We start from the raw sequence: 18068 nt of genomic DNA, 5'->3' as shown, positions 1-18068 counted from the left end.
GCCCCACGGTTATTTCCTGAGAAAATGCTGGCAGAAGCAGGGAAAACCAGGTCCCAGGAGCTATGCATTTTGGGGGGGAGGGAAAGAAAGAGACCAGTGTTCAGGCAGCTGGGGGATGTTAAGTAAAAATATCTCCTCCCTTTCAACTGAGTGAGCCTGTGTCATATTTCAGCCTGGTGTGGTTTGAGAGTTTGGAGACCACAGGCAGGCTGGGTTCCTGCTGCTCTCTGGTTTTTCTTCCCCACTCTCCACCCCCGGCTGTAGACTGATTGCTCTCCCCTGCCCTGCCTGGGACCACATCAACAATTTAAGGGCAGGGCAGAGGACAGCAGTAGGCGTGGTGGGCAAGGCTGGACAGCAGAAGGCCTAGGCTTGGGTCCTGGTTTTGCCACTGACAAAATACTGGGTGACTTGAGCTAATCCTTGCCTTCCTCTGGGCCCCGGTGTCCTCCTGGCACTAGGGGGGTGGATAGAATAACGTCAGGCTTTCCCAGCTCTGGTGGCTTCTGAGTCAGGGCTTTGTGCTCAGTGCAGGAACATGGGACCCGCACGTCTGTAAGCATAAAGTGAGCCCACAGCAATCATTTTTGTTTAAGTGACTTGCACCAGTGCCAGCTGGAGATTCAGCTACTGTTCATAAATCTGGTCTTTGTGTGTTGAATTGGTTGCCCATTCTACAGATAAGGAAGTTGAGGCCTAGGATTCATTCATGTATCCTAGTCCCTGTTCTATAAGCAATAAGGATGAGGGCCCCTGTCTGTAGTATTCTTACTGTCTGTGTTCACTTTTTGTCTTCACTGCCTTGTTTAATCTTTTAACAGCTCTACTAGGGAGGAGATATTGACTCAGTTTTACAGATAAGGAAATTGATGTTCAACCTAGAGAGCTGAAATGCCTTACTTTCTCTTTTTTGAGCCTCACGGTAGCCCTGAGGTTGTTATGGGTCCCATTTCACAGATGAGGAAACTGAAGCCTGGAGATGTGAGCTCTCATGCCCAGGGGTCCCCAGGGACCACATGGCCAGTTAGGTTCCTTCCCAGGCCCCCCCATCCTACTCCTTCCAATACCTTGCCGCTTCTGCCTCAAAACCTCTTACATTCAATGCTTGGACTCAGGGATAACAGTTTTCTTCCTGGGCTGTAATGTATCCCTGAAACATGCTCTTCCCAAGGGGGCTCCAGCAGCAGTTAGGGCCGCAGAGCTTCTCAGGGAACTCGGATGAAGGCGCCACCACACCAGTGGGAGTAGATTTATTTATTCTGCTGAACTGGTTAAGCAAACAACCTTATTTCTTTCCAGCTTCAGCAAGGATATCATCTGGGCTCCGCTTATTTGCCAGAGAAAGAATATATATCCGGTATATGTGAGCCTTCAGGGTGGGGCTTGGCCCTTAATTTTCCTTTTATAGTGGCTGTGGCTGTGCTGGGCCCTTGGTGGGTACTCAGTAAATACTAGTTAATTTTGGGGGAGTGGCAAAGTGGTATGGGTGGGATACCCATGGGATATGGGTACTTTTCCCCGCCTCCTCCAATGACTTTTTTTCTTGTTCTAAATATAACTCTTTATGATAGAAAATCTAGAAAGTAAAAATAGCATAAAAAAATAAGAACTGTCCATAATTCTGCCAACATGAGATAATCGCCGCTAACATTTGGGTGCATTTCCTTCCTGATATTTTCAGCACATTTTTTTTTTTTTACCCGCATATAATTGTGGTCATACCACGTTTGTAATCTATTCTTTTCATTTTTTTCCCAACGTTATAACATAAATATTTTTTCATGTTATTTAGTACTCTAAATTTAATTTTTAAAAGAGTTTTAAAAGTATACTTACTCAGCCATAAAAAGAAACGAAATTGAGTTATTTGTAGTGAGGTGGATGGACCTAGAGACTGTCATACAGAGTGAAGTAAGTCAGAAAGAGAAAAACAAATACCGTATGCTAACACATATGTATGGAATCAAAAAAAAAAATGGTCATGAAGAACCTAGGGGCAGGACGGGAATAAAGATGCAGACCTACTAGAGAAGGGACCTGAGGACACGAGGATGGGGAAGGGTAAGCTGGGACAAAGTGAGAGAGTGGCATGGACATATATACACTACCAAATGTAAAATAGATAGCTAGTGGGAAGCAGCCGCATAGCACAGGGAGATCAGCTCTGTGCTTTGTGACCACCTAGAGGGGTGGGATAGGGAGGGTGAGAGGGAGACGCAAGAGGGAGGAGATACGGGGATGTATGTATTATGTATAGCTGATTCACTTTGTTATAAAGCAGAAACTAATACACCATTGTAAAGCAATTATACTCCAATAAAGATGTTAAAAAATAAAAAATGATTAGAAAACAAAAGTCTATTCTACCTAAGTAGATAAATGCATGTTTATTTAAAATCTTTCATTCCAATAGTCTGGGGGATTTAAAGAAGTGAAATAATGCATTTTATTTGTAAAAAACAAGTTTTACGTTTTTATTATTAAAATGATAACTGCTGACCTGATTTTTTATTATTCTCTATTATTGTATCTATGGTGTGAATTGTTCACTTAACTGACCCTGTATTGTTAGGCATCCAGGCTGTTTATTAACAATCCTGCAATGAACATTCTAGTGCATAAATTATTCCTCTTTCATTATTTTCTACAAGAGAGCCCAAGAAATGAACTTGTTGGGTCAAAAGTGATGTATTTACAGCTTTTGCTACATTTTGCCAAATTGCCACCCTTGAAAGGTTGTAGCAGTTCTTTATTTCCACCAGCCATTCACAAGGGTGGCAGCATTCTTTAAGGAGCATTGGAAGCTGGTTATCAAAAGGCAAGCTGTCCTGTTAGAAGGCTCAGGGACCATTTTCCTGAAGCATCTACTTCATTTCTTCATTTAGCAAATACAGGCATAACTTGGAGATATTGTGGGTTCGATTCCAGATCACTACAATAAAGTGAATATCGCAATAAAGCGCGTCACACAAGGTTTTTGGTTTCCTAGCTCATGTGAAAGTTATGTTTACACTATACTGTAGTCTATTAAGTGTGCAATAGCATTCTTTCTAAAAAAAAAAATGTACATACCTTAATTCAAAAATGCTTTATTGCTAAAAAATGCTACCCATCATCTGAGACTTCAGCGAGTCGCAGTAGTAACCGCAAAGATCATTGATGACAGGTCACCATCACAAATATAATAATCATGAAAAAGTCTGAAATATGGCGAGACTTACCAAAATGTGACACAGAGACACAAAGTGAGCAAATATTGTTGGGAGAATGATGCCACAAGGCCATTTGCTCGCAGGGTGCCATACACCTTCAATTTGTGAAAAACACAGTATCTGTGAAACACAATAAACAGAAGTGCCATATAACGAGGTGCCTGTAGATCTGCACAGTTCAGCATCAGTAAGGGATAACGATTAAGATCCCAGGCTGAAGAGGCAGAGAGAATCTGGTTCTCACTCCAGTTTCTGCTTGGCACTTGCCATAAGACCTTGAGCTTGTGCCCGGTCACTGCTCTGCCTCCATGCTTAGGACAGATGGACTTGCCTTTTTGTTTCCAGTGCAGAGACTTTGTTGTGATTGTGGTCACCCTCTGCTGAAGGCTTCTCTCCTGACTGCCTCCTCGCCTTGAAACCGTTTCCCGATTCCGACCATAACAGCTGGACCTCGGGAGTTGCTTGGTCCCACCTCCTCACTTCATGGCCGGGGATGCTAATGCCCAGAGAGAGCCAGTGAATTTCCTAAAGCACAAAGCAAGTTCTCTGATTTCTGCTCCACCACTTGTGAGATTTCAAAAGTTCTGGTCTAAACCAAAAGGATTTCAGTTATTATTAAACCCAAGACCTGGGAAGAAAGGAACTTGGTCATAGTCAGACCCCGAGTCTGTCCTGGCAGTGTTGTCCTGCGAAAGTCATTTTCCTCTCTAGCCGGTTTCCGCCACTGTGAGATGGGGACGGGCACCTTCTTTGGTCTGCCTGGGTCTACCTTTCCACCAGTCAAAGGCTTAATTACAAGATCCAGCGGCAGGTCTTGGTCTCTTGATGTGCATCCTAAAGTGGGTGGCCTCAAGCTTTTTGGGTCACTTAAGGGCAGAGACTTAATATTACAACATAAAAAAAGATGCCTTTGGACCCTTTCTCTCCTCGGGGGAGGGGTTTTGTTAACAATGTTGCAGTTGGATGTAAGGAATGTTCTAGAGCATCTCAAGCTTATCTTGCACACAAATCACCTGGGGATTTTGTGAAAATGCAATTCTGGTTCCATAGGTCTGGAGTGGGGCCTGACACTCTGCATTTCTAACAGGCTTGCAGGTATGCAGATGTTGCTGGGTCAGGGACCACACTTTGCACAGTAAGGTTCTAAATCCTTTGGTAAGGGCCCAGACTAGAGCCCACATCTCTTGGTGTCTTCTCTTCGAGGTTCTTTCTACCCATCGTATCTGCCTCCCTCCTCTCTTCACAACACTGAGTTGAACTGTATTTGGTCCACAGTTATGAGTTTCTAGAATCTGAACAGCCCTTGAAATATTTTGCTACCTAATTGCAGAGCGAGGTAGGGCTCTTCTTCAGGAGAGAGTGACTCAGTAGGAAGCCATCTGAAGGGGGAGAAATACAGCTGAAGGACCTAGCATTTGGCATAAACATTTCCACCAGAAGTTTTTATACTCAAGATTATAAATATTATTCTTTTGTAGCTGTAGGCTGCAAACTACAGCCCCGGGGAAGCCCCAGCCTGTTTTTGTATGTCTCTAAGCTAAGAATGGTTTTTACATTTTTTTAGATGTAAAAATGTAAAAGAGAAAATCCAAAACTAAACAAGGAAGAATATGCAACGGAAAGGGTTATGTGCCTGCAAAGCCTAAAATACTCACTCTCTGGCTCTTTACTGTCAAAGTTTGCTAACCCCGGTCTAGAGTAAGTGGAGCTTTATATTTTTCTCTAGTGAGCGAGAGGCCCAGCCTTATAGCTTGCAATTTAGTGAGACCAAGGTATCGGGGAGGCAGCCTGACTTGATGGGAGCTGGCCCGACATCTTAGCTGTGTGACCCTGAGCACATTGCTTCACCTCTCTGAACTTCTGCTCTTCCTTCACAAAATAGGGACTGTGACATCTGCTGGCTGAGTTATTGTGAGGATGAGACATGGTGTATGTAAGGAATTTAACACTTGGTAGGTGCTCAAAAAATGACAGCTGTTGTCGTTGGGGCGGCCATTTGAATCCTTCTGGCGTTACTGGACAGATAACACGTTGCCCCCACCAAATCTGAGGGTCCTCCCAGTGAGCTGGGAGCAGTCTTTTAGGATAGAACACCTCTGTTCCAGCCTCCCCCAACCACCAACCCCCCCCGCCCCCCGCTCCAGGGCAGAAAGCTCCTCTTCAGCCACCCAGACAGATGGGGTTCCTGGTGTTTGTACCCTTTCACTAACGGCAAGCTCTCTGCTCACTCTTTCCACTTGTGGGCAGCTCTGACTATTAGAAAGTGCTTCTCTCCCTCTCTAAGATATAATTCAGCAAACAGGCACCACACGAGCCCCAGACTGGGATGGTGAGTACTGGAAGGACACCTTCTCTTTATGGCTCCATCCAACATGTGGGTGGTAGACTAGAGCTAGTGGTTTATGGACCTTGTTTCTAAGTTGTGGCAGCCTTAAGGTCCAAAATGGAAAACAGACCAACTTGGAGTTAGCTGGAGCTAATTCTAAACCCAGCTGAGTTTGAAACTCTGGGGCTCCCGGTGTCCAGAGCCTGGAAAAGAGTGTAATGCTCTTTTTGCCCATAGATGGCAGCACCTGTACCCTTTGCCATCTCTGTGAACGCGTGTGCGCATGAGTGTTTATGCACGTGTGCACACACATGTACACGCATGTGTGCATGCATGTGATTTACCAGTTTTTTCCTTCGATGAATCTTGAGCTGTGGCGGCCGTAGACTAGGCGCTGGGATAGCCAGGAGCAGGTCTTGGTCTGATGGGGGAGGCTGACTTGGAAACAGACCATTAACAGTGTGACAGGGGAGATGGGTGGTGGCTCAGTGGAGCTCAGCCTCACGGGGGAAGGGGAGGTTAGAGAAGAGTTCTTGGAGGAAAGCTGGGCTTGATCATGAGCGGGAGAAAAGAACAGGAGGGATGGAAGAGAGTTTGGGAACAGAGGAAACAGCCTGTGCAAAGATTACAGGAAGATTCAAGGAACAGAGTGCAGCCGCCTCTGGCTGGAGCTTGGAGGGATGTGGGTGGAAGACAGGAACTGATGAGAGCTGAGGCTCAAGGCGCTGATGGGGGCAGATCGTAAAAGGCTTTGAAAGGTTCGCTGAGGATCTTGTGTTTTACCTGGGGGCTGTCGGGGAGCCATGGTCGAGTCTGAGCAGAGGAGTAAGGTGGTCTGGGCTTACCTTTGCAGGCGAGGAGAGAGGAAGCAGGAGGACCAGGTAGGAAGCACTGCAGTATCCCAGGTGAGAGGCAATGGTGCCTGGACCAAAATGTTGGCAGTGGGGGTGGGGAGAAGTGGATGCATTAGGGTAGAACCAGCAGGCAGTTTTGCAGCTGAGATTGACAGAGCAGGGAAGGCTGAAGAGGTTGGTGCCCCGGTGTCTGGCCTGTGGCCCCGGGTGTACGTGGTGGGTGACGGTGCTGATGCTGAGATGGAGAGCATTGAGGGTGAAACAGGTGGCACTTGGGAACAAATGCAGCACTGCCGGTGAGGATGAGTGTGAGATTTCGAGGTGTGTCAAAGAGAAGGGGGCTGGATTTGAAAGGTTTGTCCTCAGGGAGTTAACAGAAAGTGGGACGTCATTAGTCATTTGCAGGAACCCAGCTCTACTTTGATCTATCCCGTGGAACTGGGAAGTTTCTGTGGAACTCTTTGAAGAGGGCCCATGGAGGTGGCATTTAGGGGCATCTAGGTCATGGGGCCCAGATAAGCGCCCGACCTCTTTCCAGATCCCTCGCTATGCACTGGTGCCACTCACAATGCAGAAATCTGCAGGAATGTCTGGGCCATTTACTGTCAGCTAAGAATAGGGTTCATTTGTGTCTTAATCCCAGGAGCCTGCAGGGCTCCACTGAATTTGGAATCTTGGACTGTCTCCCCTTGGCTTGGAGAAGGAGGTGTGTGCAGAGAAGTTTACCAGTTCAGGCAGGAGCGAGTGTGCTCAGCTGCTCCCTGAACGTGGATGAGCTGTGAATGAGTCTGGGAGTGAGGTAGGGTGACGATCCAGGTCGTCCCTGAAAGTGTGGGAGCTGAAAGGCTGGCCCTTCGTTTAGTCATCCAGCATATACCCACGGGTCCTGCTGTTTGCTAGGTCACGTGCCAGCGCTGGAGTTTCAAAGGCAAAACAGTCTGATGGAGCTCACAGTCTGATGGGAGGGAAAGACCCGTCACCAGATAGGGATAATACAGCCTTACAATAATAGAGCAATGCTAAGCATGGAGGTGGGGACACGGCATGTAAACAGCTTGGGTCCCCGATCTGCACCAGTACAGTATGAGAAAGATATAATTTTTAGAAAAAGGCCTAGAGATTAATAATCAGAGTAAGCACATACACTGTTCAAAACCCTAGACATATCATTTAATCCTCATAACGAGCCTATGGGATAGGTTCTAACATAATCCCTCTTTTACAGAGAAGAAAACTGAGACTCAGAAAGATGGAGGAACTTGGTTAAGTTACATATTAGTTAAATGAGGGGCCATTTTTGTCTAACTCCAGGATCTTGAACCACAGCTCTGAAGTTGACCATAAGCTAAATCCAGTCATGCAATGAGGTTACCTTCAATGCTCGTGGGACTTTAGGCTGGATTAATAGAGGCATGATATCTAGAATGACGGAGGTGAGAGTTCTGCTTGCCCTGCCCTGGATAGAGCTCTGCTAAATGTTGAATTCTGAGGCTTGTGCTGTCAGTAGGGACCGGGTTCATTTGAAGTAGATCAGGGAAGCAGGGGGAGGGAACCAGACACCTTGATCTCAGGAAGAGCTGGAGGAAGGGGGGTGTACAACTTGCAGAAGACTTGAGGGGCCCAGGGTCATTGTCTTCAAGCCTCTATGGAGACATTGGGAAACAAGGTGGCAGACCCGTTCTGGGTGACCCCAGAGGGTAGAGTTAGGACTATTGTGTATGGGGCATAGGAAGAGAGATTTTAGCACATCCTTGTGACAAGCCTTTTAACCAGCCAGACTCTCCAACAGAAGGTCTTGCAGCCTTGGCAGGAAGTGAGTGCCCCATGGCTGGAGGTGTGCAAGTAGGCTATGTGACCTTGGTGTGGAGGGGGGGTGGGGATTGGGGACGAGTGGAAGTATCAAATGGGGCTTTGACCAGATGATCTTGAGCCCCTGACCCTGGGAGTCTCGGCCCTTTCTTTACAGGTGGTGCTGATAACGCCCTGTACCGTGCTTCCGCCTTGGTCCTGACACCTCCCAACAGGAGCAACCGTCTTCACCCAACAGCCTGCAAGGTAGGTAGAGCAGTGCAGACACCCTGGCTTCCTTCTAAACCTAGCCCTGGCTGCCCAGGGGAGTCTGGAGGGGACTGTGGAAGCAGCTGCTGGTCGCCACAAGTGGATTCAAAGGCAGTCGCCGAGGTTTTTCTAGTAAGGCTCAGCGAATGTTTCTGCTCATTACTTCATTTACCCCTCACGGTCCCTTGAGAGGGAGGCCAGACAAGGGTGATCCCGTGGGGAAGAGGCAAGAACTGGGCTGGGTGCCAGGGCTTCTGGGCCCCGAGCCTGGCTGTGCTGCTTGCCTGCTGGGTGACTGTGGGAAAGCGCTTTCCCTCTCAAGGCCTCTGTTAGTGCTTCTGTAAGAGGGTGGACTCCCGTGAGGAGGAGGTGTAGGAATTCTTTGGAGAGGTGAGAAAAGCTGGGGTACGGCTGCCAAGGAGGCTCCAGGCTTGTTGACCATAGGAGGAGTGAGAAGTGTGAGTCATGGGGAAAGTGGATGAGTCATACCCACCTGGGATGGCTGGCAGGGCAGGGCCCGCCTGACTATCAGGTTCACAGGTGACCCGCTGAAGGAGGCTGAGAGGCAGGGGGTGGAGTGCAGAGTCCTCGGCTGGAAGCAGGAGACCTGGTTCAGATGCCAGCTCGGGTCTCGGTTTCTCTGCCTGTAAAATGGGTGCATTGGTCTCCCCCACTCACCTAACGAGGTTGTCGTGAGTACTGCACAAGCTCATAGATGCTGAAGGGCTTTGTGAGCTGTGGAAAAGGGAAGTAGCAGCCCTAGGGGAATAACCCAGATTCCAGTGTCGGAACAGAAAGAAGTGCGTTTGTGATAGCAACCATGCGGAGAGCCTGGAAAACACCCCTCCAGGTCATGACATCACCCTTAGCTGCCAAAAGGAGAAGGGGCTGAATGCCTCAGGGCTTCCTCATCCTTGCAGCCCAGCTGGCTTCCGGGGGCGGGGGTGCGGGGGGGGGGGGGGGGTGGGGGTGGGGGTGGGGGGGGTGGGGAGTGACACGACAAGCCAACTGCAGTTGGAGCTGTTCCTCTTTCCCCAAGCTTAGATGAAAGGGTCTTCCGACGGTCTCCAGAATGTTGTATCCTCAAAGCTGGGGATTCCTACAAGGCCTGCTGGGTCTGGAGAGGGGGACTTGTCCAATTGTAGCCGCATCCCGAGGGTTCTAGATAAAGAGGCATCCCTGATGCTGCCCAGAGAGGAGGGATGGGGGCCGTCTTGGTTCTGATGCTCCTGATTTTGAGACTGAGCCCTGACGGCTCCCAGAGCCAAAGTGCCTCAGAGTGATCTGTCACCAAAAAGAGAGTTATGCTGTGTTAATGCTTTTGGCGACAATGACACAGGGACCGTCTTCTGCTTTCCCACTTCTGCAGAAGTGAGCACCCACCGAGTGAGTACCTGTCAGCTGAGGGCTTTACGTGTTCACCCCTTCCCTCCTCCATCCCTGTGCTGTGCCCTACCTCACGCCCACCTCTGATGGGACCCCGCCGGTGACCTCCTCCTTGTCAAAATCCAGTGGTGTTTCCTCTGCTCTCCATGTCCTACCTCTCTGGAGCCTTGGATACCTCCTCCTTCTAGAAGCTCTCTCTTTTTTTTGCTTCTGGTGGGCTGCACCATTCACTATATCTCCTACTTCTCTGACCTTCCTAATCAGGGCCCTGGTTTTTTTCCTCAAACATTCAGCAGGATTCTGACTACTTCTTTCTCGAGTTACACGTATAATAACATAGTTACTATATATATGATACTATAGTAACATAGTTCATTCACTCGTTCATTCATTCATGCCTGCATTCACCTGACAGATATTTGGGCCCTGGACTGGGTGATGGAGAATCAGCAACGAACGAGATTTTTCCAACCCTCGTGGTCTTACCGTCTTGGGTCTTACATACATTGTTCTACACATAACAAATTCATTCTTTCCTCAGCTATGAAGGAAAGGACCAGCGTTACGGGAGCATATGGGATTGGGTGGGTGTGATGGGATCTTGTCTGGACAGATGAGGGAGGCCTTCCTGAAAACCCTCAGACCTGAAGAAGAAGTAGAAGGTGGCTGAGTGGGTAGGGACAGAGCCCCAGGCAGAGGGAACAGCATGAGTGTGGCCTTGAGGAACTGAAAGAAGGGAGCACGACGAGAGAAGGGCCTGGAGACCAGGCAACACCTTGGTCGTGTGGGCCCTTGGGGACCTTGGTTAGGGTTTGGAGTTTTTCCTAGACCCCTGGGGAACCACTGGAAGTTTTAAAGTAGGGGAGAGGTTTGCCCGGATTTCATTATTAGAACCCTTGAAAGAGAGTCACCAGCCCCACCCTGCTGAGCCCCGAGGCTGTAATTTCTGGCTCTTCCACACTGTGGCATCCTGACGCTGTTCCTCAGTCGAAGGCTTGGTGTTGGGTAGCCCTGAAATGTGTACTGTACAGCATTCTCTGGGCTCCTTACCTTTTTTTTCATTGCTGAACTTCTGCACTGGGGAGAGGAGGTGAATCAGACCCTGTCCTGCCCTGGGAGATCCAGACTTGCGGTGGCTGACGCCTGGGGCCCTGGGAGCCACAGAGGGCTTCCCCCTGAGTCAGGCGCTAGGCTGAGAGGATGGGCATTCCAGGCAAGGGAGGTGCCCGTGTAAAGGCTTGGCCCCCCTGGTGGAACCTCTGTGCTTGGGGACTAGTGAGCAGAGTGGCTAAAGCAGGAGGGTGGGGTTGAGGTGGGGAGACTGGGAGAGCGCGCATGGGAGAGGCTTTGAACGCAGGGTCCTGATCCTCTGGGTGTCAGGGAGCCGTGGCAGGTCTTGAGCTGAGGAGTGGCTTGAGCAATGGGATCTGAGAACAGTCAGTTGTTGGTGGGAGGCAGAGGGGAGGGCGGATCGAAGAGGCAACGCTGTGAACTGGTTGGAGAGAATGAGTATCACTGGGTGAAGCCTCGTCAGTCCCACCCACCTACACACACACAGTAAAATGCTCTGTGCCTCTTTCTGTTCTGTGTCCTGTTGGGTCATTCCCCCATTGGCTGGCCCTCCTGAGCTGGGGTTTGGTTACACCCTGGGCTCCAGAGGCAAGCAGGTCTGAGCATCACTCTGGCTCTGACTTGCTATGTGCCCCTTGACATGTCCTTTAACCCCTTTCAGCCTCAGTTTCCTCATCTGTGAAATGGGGGTGATATTAGGGTTGTTGAGGATTAATGATGGGGAAGTAAAGTCCTAAGCATATGCCTGGTACCTAGTGGTGGCTTGGTTATCTTTATTTCCCTGTTGGTTGGTGATGGCTCAGTCCTTGTCATGATCTGCCCCTTTGGGAGGCCTCCTCTGTGGCCATAAATCTGTAATGTGAACTGGAAACAAGGTGTCCCCAGAAGCCCTGAAGGGAGCCTATAGTGGGATGCCGAGTGGTTTGGAAATGCCTTTACACTTCCCCCACTGGGTGTGGCACAGGGCTGGGCTCCAAGAGCTGGACCAGGTCTTAGCTGTCTTTTAGCACCAGCACTCAGCACAAGACTGGCCTATCATGGTTCTCATAAATACTAAACAAAAAAAAAATTTTTTAATGAAAAAAAAGTCGTAGACCTCAGGCATCAATCTACCAGCATCTTCATCTTATGACTGAGGAATCTGGGGCCCAGAGAGGGATAGTGACTCCTCCAAGGTCACCCAGCCCTTCAGTGGCAGGGCTTGGGCCTGTCTCAAGTATTTATTGCAATTCTAATTTTTAAAATACTGACAGGACTTCCCTGGTGGCGCAGTGGTTGAGAATCTGCCTGCTAATGCAGGGGACACGGGTTCGAGCCCTGGTCTGGGAATATCCCACATTCCGCGGAGCAACTAGGCCCGTGAGCCACAACTACTGAGCCTGCGCGTCTGGAGCCTGTGCTCCGCAACAAGAGAGGCCACGACAGTGAGAGGCCCGCGCACCGCGATGAAGAGTGGCCCCCGCTTGCCACAACTAGAAAAAGCCCTCGCACAGAAACAAAGACCCAACACAGCCAAAAATAAAAAAAAAAATTAATTAAAAGAAGGCTCAACATTAAAAAATATATATATACTGACAATTTCAAAGTTCCCAAGTAGACTGGGAAAGGGGTAACAGTGTCTCCTAGGCAATTCTGGGGAGCATCCTGGCTAGAAGGGCCCCAAGCATATGAAGTGCAACCTCCCAGTTTACATTTGGGGAGACTGAGGCCCAGGGAGAGGTAGTGACTTGCTCAGGGTCCCCAGAGAGCGGAAAGCAGAGAAGCAGCCACAAGGCCCACTTCCAATAGCCTGCAGTAGGTGGGTGGGCTCTTCCCCCCAGCCCACTGCCTCGTGTTTAAGAAAGTGAATTAGAGCATGAACAGTAGTGTCCTGAGGAAGTTTTGGGTTTTAACTGTGTCAAGGCGAAGGAGCATTTCTGGAACTGTGTGCCTGTGGAGTTGGGCCTGGCACAGCTATTTTAGACTAAGCCACAGGGCCCTATTTATAGGCCGATGTGATTAGATTGATGTGGTCAGGAGAGGCCCGCCTGTCCTCTGCCCAGCCCAGCTATGGTGGAGGAAGAGGCCCTCAGGGGCGACTCTGACCCATGGGTGAGTAGCAGGGGATCTAGGGTCGTCCCCAAGGCCTGCTTGGAAGAGGAGCTCCAGGGAGGCCTCAGGGGAAGTCCCAGCCCTGACTCCCAGTTCATCCGCCAGCCAGGCCCTCTGCAGAGATGAAACCAGCTCCGAGCCTATTCTCTCCGGGCTTAAAAAATCCTCCACTGTCTCAGATCAGGCCAGGACCCCTAGCAGTCAGGCCGCTCCGGTGTTTACCCACCAGGTCTTAACCCCAGGCATCCCTCTCCAGTGTCATTTTCCAGTGGGGGTACACCTCCGAGCTTTTGCTTTTGCTGTTCCCTCCGCCTGGCGTGCTGGTTCCCTGTTCCCCAAAGACAAACCTCCATTCATCCTTCAAGGCCCTGCTCAAGTGCTCCTTTGTGGTTCATCAGGCCCTGGGTGCTTCCTGCCTTGTGTTCCTGCTGCCTAGAGCCATTTGGGTGAATACCCAAGTTCATGTGTGTGCCTCACTGGGCCGGGGAGTCCTGAGGCAGGACCTGACACAGGGAAGAAAGGAGAAAAGCATGTGTGGTTGAGCCCCTACTGGGCCATTGACCTTACACGGTTTATGAGACAAGATCAGCATGCCACGCTACACGGTAGGTATTTTTAAAAGGAGTGAGGGTAGCACTTTGGAGTCAGATAGCCCTGGGTTTGGACTCTGCTCTGTACTTCCTAACTGTGTAACTTTGGGCTGAACCTTTCTGGGTCTCAGTTTCCCCATCTGTAAAATGGGCGTGATGCTAGCCATGAGTTTTGGGGAAGCATTGTCAGCAAGACAAAGCTGAGAAGGACTTTTCATGTGCCTGGCCCACATTGAGCTTCTATGTGCAGTAGAAGGTGTTATTTACTCAGGGGAAACTGAGGTCGGAGCAGGGAAGCGCCTTCTCTAGGGCTCAGTGGTGGAGAGGAAAGACCAAGTCTTGGGGTCCCAGCTTCCAACTCCACCCTGTATTCTCCTCCCCTTCCTCTTTTAACCCCCTGGGCCTATTCTGTTCCCCAGATCAGGGGAAGCTTTGTTTGGGGATTGTTTTTCCTAAGAAGTTTCTTCCCTGGTGCCCCTGGATGACTCAGAGCCCTGAGTCACCAGGAGGCTGAGGGCCAGGGAGGAGTGGGGTGGGAGGAGGAGTGAAGGAGAGAAGGAACCAGGAAGCGGCCCCAATTCCAGCCCAGGCCCTCCTACTGCTCGATGGACTAGATCTGGCAAGTCCCCAGTGCTGCCTGGCCTCAGTTTCCCCAAGTGCGAGAGATGTTGGGCTTTGATGAGCGTTTCCCAGTCCAGGTTGAGCCTCATAACCCCAAGTTCCCAGGCCCCACCCCGAGCTATAGACAGACGCTGGGCGTGGGGTTTTCAGGAGCTCCCCAGGTAACTGCTGCACACCTGGTCTGCAGAGGTGTTTGGGAACCATGCGGCTCGTGGCTGCTTTCCCCTGGGCCTCAGAGGGGCTGCTCAGCCTCTGCTTGACCGTCAGCACTAACTCACGGAGAGCACTTTTCTTGCTGAATGCCTTGGCGGAATGGTGCCCGGGAAGCGCATGGGCTTTAAAAAACCAAAACCCAAACCAGCTTTATTGCAGTATAACTTACATAAATTGCTGGAGTGAGTTTACATATAATTTACATACATATAATTCACTGGCTTTAATTAATTCAGTAATTTTTAGTAAACTTACACGAGGGATGCCAGCGTCACCACAATCCAGTTTGAGAACATTTTTATCACCCCTCATCACCCCTACAAGGTGCCTGTGCCCGCTGGCCAGCAATCTGCACACCCACCTCCTAGCCCACCACTAATCTACTTACTGTCTCTCTGGATGCCCAGACCTGTGTGCAGCTCCCAGCTTCACCCTTTCTGGCTGTGTGACCTCCTGCAGGTTATCGCCCCTCCTTGAGCCTTGGATTTCTCTCCCGTAGGGGAGGAGGCATAGCCTCCTTGTAGCTCTTTGGTTGAATCGGACTAACGTGATAGAGTGCCTGATGCACGGTAGGGGCTGGGGTCGAGGGAGCCTGGTAGGCAGCACACAGGATGTGGTACAGATACGCGGGCACAGTTGTAACAATACAGCAAACATCTGATAGACTCACTGTGTGTCAGGCACTGGGCTAAGCCCTGTAATTGCTATATCTCCTTCAATCCCCACGACAAGACTTCTTAGGCAAATGTCAATATCATTTCCATTTTATAGCCAAAGAAACTGAGGCACTGAGAAGGGGAGTAACTTTTGCAAGGTCGTGTAGGTAACGATTGATAGCACTAGGAGTCTGTCCCAGAGCCTTTCCTCCTTGACCTTCACACAACAGATGGGAATCACGGAGCAAGGGACACAGTGTGTGAACCCAGGGCAAGGTTTATGGCACACACTTCCAAGGGACAGGGCCTGCGACAGTGGACGTGGGATTCAAAAGATGATAGATAGCACAGATCTTCCTTAACTTAAAATGGGGTTACGTCCCAATAAGTTGAAAATATCTTAAGTCAAAATGCATTTAATACACCTAACCTACCTTGCCTTCACATGTCATAGCTTAGCCTAGCCTACCTTAAATGTGCTCAGAATACTTACATTAGCCTACACTTGGGCAAAATCTAACACAAAGCCTGCTTTATAATAAAATGTTGATTATCTCATGTAATTTGTTGAATACTGTACTGACGGTGAAAAAACAGAATGGTTGTCTGGGTGCAGAATCGTTATGAGTGTACCGGTTGTTTCCTCTGGTGATCGCGTGGCTGTCTGGGAGCGGCCGCAGCCCAGCATCACAACAGAGAATAGTACAGCGTGTCGCTAGCCCAGGAAAGATCAAAATTCAAAATTGAAAGCACTTTTTTTTTTAAGTCTTTATTGAATTTGTTACAATATTGCTTCTGTTTTATGTTTTGGTTTTTTGGCTGCGAGGCATGTGGGATCTTAGCCCCCCTACCAGGTTTCTAGGGATGGTCCTAAGTTGGACCATCACAAGTCGGGGACCGTCTATACAGAGTACATCACACAGCAGAAGTGACATGGTGCATGGTGTGTGATCCAACGTGTAAGTGACATGGGACGCAGCACGTGGACTGTGCACTAGGGTACACAGGCAGGACAAGGTATGAGGAGCACAGGGTCTGGTATGGGACACAGAGAACACGGTGTATGGGACGCTGGGCGTGGTTCAAAGTATATGACGCAAGAACAAGGTCCCCAGGGTACAGGGTTTGATGTACGGCCACGGGGCACAGAGGGTCCTTTTTTCATGTCAGTGCCTGGGGCCCCAGCATGTGGCAGCAGGGGCCAATTTTCTCCTCTCACAAAGGCCTGTCTGGTTTGTCTCCTCCTCTCTGCCTCTTTGGATGCCAAAGAGTGGGAGTGTCCCAGAGGACTGGAGCCCAGAGTACCCCCCCCCACCAGCTCAGACAGGGGTCAAGGCTTGGGGCCAAGTTCATGGCTCAGGAAGAGCCTGCCAGGCCCCCAAGTCCCCTCTGTCAGGAGCAGCTGTGAGCCCCTGTTGGCTGGGCCGGAGCCGGGTAATTTTCCTCTAAGCCGTCCTCCCTCCTGCTTCCCTCCCTGGCTGCCACTGCGGCTGTGAGCGCGTCTTAGTTGCAGGGCTTAAGGGAGAGAGAGCCCCTACGGCTGCTGGGGCAGAGGAGCCCATCCCCACCAGCTGCTGTCAGAGTGGGGGAAACGGAGGTGCAGGTGCAGCGGGGAGGCTGTGGCTCCCGCGCTAGCATTGCCCAAGCCCTCCTGGCACCTGACGCTCACTCCCTTACCTTGTCTCATCTGCACAAGGTCTCCAATAGCCTGATGAGGAGACTGAAGCTCAGAGAGGCAAAGAGCTTGCCTGAGGTCATGCAGTCAGAGCCACAGCTGAGGCTAGACCCCCCCCCCCCACCCGCTCTCCGGGAGGCAGGAAGTATAGAGGCAAGAGGTGTCGCAGAGGGTGTCAGGGGGAAGGTGGAGGGGGTTGTCAGTGGGTGATGAGGCTGCACAAGAGCGTGTAGGTACCAGATCCCAGAGGGCCTTAAAAGCCAAGCTGAGGAGTCCTGACTTCTTTCAGTTTGCACTGGGGTCCGTGGAAGGGTCTTGAGCAGGGAATGATGTGATCCCTGTGGATAAAGGGAGAGTCGAAGGCACTGAGGAAGCTGGTGCAGTGGTTCCAGAGAAAAGATGGGAACCCTGAACCAGGACAGTGTCTGGGATGCGGGAGAGGGAAGTGAGTGTAAATGAGGCATTGAGCGTCTCTGCTCTGGCCTCAGCCCTTATGTATGGCCTGGTGGGATGACTCTGGAGTGTCCCAGAGCGTTCTGGAAGCCCTCAGAGGGCTTGATGATGCGGGTCATTGGGCAGGTGCCTGGATGGAGGTGAGGCTGGGAGAACACCTGGGGAAAGGAGACAGCACCCGTTCCGGAGCCCTATCATGTGCTAGGCACTGTGCTTTGTGGACTGGATCTCATTCATTTCTTCCAGCTGGTTACAATTATTCAGTGAGCTGGGAAAGGAACAAAAGGGTTCCAATACTATACCTCTGTTTGTGTTTAAGAGGAGAAAGTACGTTTTAAAAAGCCTTATTAAAATTAAAGGGATTAGTAAGGATAAAAAAATATCTTTGAATCTCTGGTAGTTCTATTGTAGTTAAAAGTTTGAGATAAATTGCAGAGAATTTCTAATCATGCTATAGCATTTGGAGTTTTTCCATAACTGATTTTTACTAGTGTCAAGTTCCAGCAAGCCTGTGAGATAGTCTGGCTTTTCTATACCCAGGGACACAGGTTCAGAGAGGTTGAGTCACTTGCAGGGTCACCTAGGTAGTAAGAGACAGGGCTGGGATCGGGCAGTGACTCCAGAGCCCTTGTGCCTTGGGGTGGGAGGAGACCAGAGGAGAGGGGAGGGCATCATAACGAGGTTTGTGGATGGGGTGGGAGGCAAGGGGGGCTCTTGAAGTGCTGGCTTGAGGCCCCCCACAAGAAGCCTTCCTATCCTTGGCACCAGCCATCCCTCCAGGCCTCCAGGTCTCTGGGCCTTGGCTGGGACCCTTCAGTTCTACCCTGCTTTGGATGCAAGGCTGCAGAGATAGAAGTCAAGG

The 18068-nt window shown here is 50.1% G+C and overlaps 1 protein-coding gene across 4 annotated transcripts in view; it reads left to right on the top strand.

The window, feature by feature from the left end:
* Window positions 1-18068, top strand: part of GSN (gelsolin) — a 116897-nt gene that overhangs the window by 61144 nt on the left and 37685 nt on the right. For all 4 annotated transcript variants that reach the window (XM_032633809.1, XM_032633807.1, XM_032633811.1 and 1 more), the window contains one exon: window positions 8359-8447. The gene's annotated coding sequence lies outside the window, so the exon portion shown is untranslated. The remainder of the gene's footprint in view (window positions 1-8358; window positions 8448-18068) is intronic.

Source organism: Phocoena sinus, chromosome 6 (assembly GCF_008692025.1).
Source record: "Phocoena sinus isolate mPhoSin1 chromosome 6, mPhoSin1.pri, whole genome shotgun sequence".
In the NCBI taxonomy this organism is placed as follows: domain Eukaryota; kingdom Metazoa; phylum Chordata; class Mammalia; order Artiodactyla; family Phocoenidae; genus Phocoena; species Phocoena sinus.
The sequence above is the reverse complement of the archived record's forward strand: the minus strand, read 5'-3'. Positions and strand labels throughout refer to the sequence as shown.